Source organism: Lacerta agilis, chromosome 18 (genome assembly GCF_009819535.1).
Source record: "Lacerta agilis isolate rLacAgi1 chromosome 18, rLacAgi1.pri, whole genome shotgun sequence".
NCBI lineage: Eukaryota > Metazoa > Chordata > Lepidosauria > Squamata > Lacertidae > Lacerta > Lacerta agilis.
This window is the reverse complement of record NC_046329.1, coordinates 10789098-10792215: the sequence shown is the minus strand read 5'-3', so window position 1 is coordinate 10792215 and position 3118 is coordinate 10789098.

Genomic DNA, 3118 nt, shown 5'->3' with positions numbered 1-3118 from the left:
ATAGAATCGTCGGGTTGGAAGCGATCCCGGGGGGGGGGGGGTCATTTAGCCCAACCCCCTGCAGCGCAGGAATCTTTTCCCCAACACGGGACTCGAACCCACGACCCTCGGATGAAGCATCCCGTCCTCTCCCGGCTGAGCTACCCAATGTGCATGTTGTGACCTTTGCTAAGAGGAGTTGTTGCCCAATCGGTTAGGTTGCATTTCCAGCTCTGAAAGATTTCTTTTTAGCACGAGTTCACTCTCGGAAGCTACGGGGAATTCCCAACCCCCTCTTGGCTGTTGCGTTTATCCCATGTGGAGCTGAGTTCCCCTGGATAAACCAATCCGCTTGCAAAGCAGTGCGCCGTTTGTCTCCGTCCCCTAGCGGGGCACAAAGACGCCCTCTAATTAGGCCCCACGGGGATGGGGAACAGGCCAGGCGGGCCGTATCCAGAGAACCGAGTCCTGGTTTCGCGTCCCGAGTGGGTTGGATCCCCCAAGCAACCGCCTGCTTCTGGGCCCTGGGTGCGAAACACGAAAGGCCTCGGAGCTGAGATCACAATCCTGCCGATTAGTCCTAGGTGGAATCTACAGCTGTATATTTAAAAAACCTGCTTCTTTGGGGAAAAATGTTTTGAAAAATACGTTGAATTTTGCATAGCTTGCCATCGCCATCTAGTGCTGCCTTTGTATATTGCACTTTAACAAAATAATAATAATAATAATAATAATAATAATAATAATAAACATTTTGTTTCCAGCTGAGTCCCTAGTGCATGGGTAGGCAAACTAAGGCCCGGGGGCCGGATCCTGCCCAGATGCCTTTTCAATCTGGCCCACGGACGGTGCAGGAATCAGTGTGTTTTTCCATGAGTAGAATGTGTCCTTTTATTTAAAATGCATCTCTGGGTTATTTGTGGGGCATAGGAATACGTTCATATATGTTTTTTTTCCAAAATACAGTCCAGCCCCCTACAAGGTCTGAGGGATAGTGGACCGGCCCCCTGCTGGAAAAGTTCGCTGACCCCTGCCCTAGCATATAAAAGCCCTAAACAGCTTTGGACCCAAATACCTCCAAGAGCGTCTTCCCCAGAACCATCCATCTCCTTCTTAGTGGTGGCCCCTCTGGAGCTGCCACAGAGAAGGCCCTGTCCTCTCCCCTGAGCTTCTGAGGGTAGCAGAAGCAGCCGAGGAGATCTCTTCTGACCCTTTTAATACAAATATATATATTTAATAAAAATAAAATGGTCCAGTAGCACCTTAGAGACCAACTAAGTTTGTTCTTGGCATGAGCTTTCATGTGCATGCACACTTCTTCAGATACACACGAAAGCTCATACCAAGAACAAACTTAGTTGGTCTCTAAGGTGCTACTGGACAATTCTATTTTTATTTTTAAAATATATTTCTACTGGGTCAGACCAACACGGCTACCTACCTGAACCTTTTAATACCAGTTTTCCCAGATATCCAGGGCCCAGTGATAATAATAAGGTTATTTATACCCTGCCCATACAAAAAAAATGGGATTTTAAGGGAAGCCGTTGGGGGGGCAGATGGAGGTTTCGGGTTGCCTTCAAGGGCACCAGTCCACCTGGGAAGTTTTGCAGAGGACGGGGGCCAGCTTATATCTGTCCCCAAGGGGGCATGCTTAACTCGAAGGCAGTTGGACTTATTTCTGAAGAATTAACCTGCGTGTTTTAAGATCTCTCAATCTGTCTGTTGCAGAAACCAGGAGCGCACCTGACAATGAAGAGTCTCAAGGCCAGGTTTAAGAAGTCTGATGTGAGTTGGTTCTTCTTGCATTTCCTCCCTCCGTCCGATTCACAAGTCAGAGTTCGTCAGGGTTGCTGTCAGGGCTGATTTGATTCAAATCAAATCAATTTAAATCACAATTTAAATTGCAGTTTAAGTCACTAGTCTGTAAGGTTTCATTTAAATATATATATTTTTTTAACGGAAAGACTCTTTCTTGCCGGTATCGTCTTAATATTTACATCCAGATGAAGGTTTCGTTTTTGGAGAAATAAATTTTCAGAGTAGTTTTTACAGTTATATTTTTAAAAATCCGATTAAAGGGGGGAAAAATTAGTCATTGATTTTTATCCACCTTGGTTTGACTTCACACACACACACATACAAACAAACACACAGACACACACCGAGGAGGCAAACTCAGTCGCCCAATAGCCCGAGACTCTCAATTTCAGGGTGTTGTAGGTTCAAGCCCCATTTTGGGCAAAAGCTGCCTGCATTGCCAGGGGTCGGACTAGTCTAGGGGTCCCCAAACTAAGGCCCGGGGGCCGGATGCGGTCCAATCGTCTTCTCAATCCGGCCCGCGAACTATCCGGAAATCGGCGTGTTTTCACATGAGAAGAATGTGTCCTTTTATTTAAAATGCATCTCCGGGTCATTGGTGGGGCATAGGAATTCGTTCATACATATTTTTTTCCAAAATATAGTCCGGCCCCCCACAAGGTCTGAGGGGCAGTGGACCGGCCCCCTGCTGGAAAAGTCTGCTGGCCCCTGGCACTAGAACCTCTCTGTCTTATCCGTATTGAACTTCAGTTCAGGCAAGCAAGTCTGGGGAACCACCTGCTACTAGAACATGGGGGGGGGGCAAACTAAGGCCTGGGGTCCGGATCCGGCCCAATCACCTTCTAAATCTGTCCCCCAGACGGTCCGGGGATCGGCATGTTTTTACATGAGTAGAATGTGTCCTTTCATTTAAAAAGCATCTCTGGGTTATTTGTGGAGCCTGCCTGGTGTTTTGACATGAGTAGAACGTGTCCTTTTATTAAAAAATTTGTGGGGCATAGGAATTCGTTCATTTTTCCCCCAAAATATAGTCCACCGCCCCCCCACAGAAGGTCTGAGGGGCAGTGGACCGCCCCCCTGCTGAAAAAGTTTGCTGACCCCTGGCACTAGATGATCCCCCCGCGGTCCCTTCGAAAGGATTCTGGCCGCCGTGGGGTTTTTAGGACCTTGCAAGGAAGGAGGGGGAAACCGGGATGCCTTCTCCTGCCGCTGGGGGGAGCCGCTTCCCCCCTCCTCCTCCTCCTCCTCCTGTGGCCTCTGATCCGCTGCTGCGAGCCGGCTTTGCCCCGTTATCCCAACATCAGGACCGCCAGCCAGC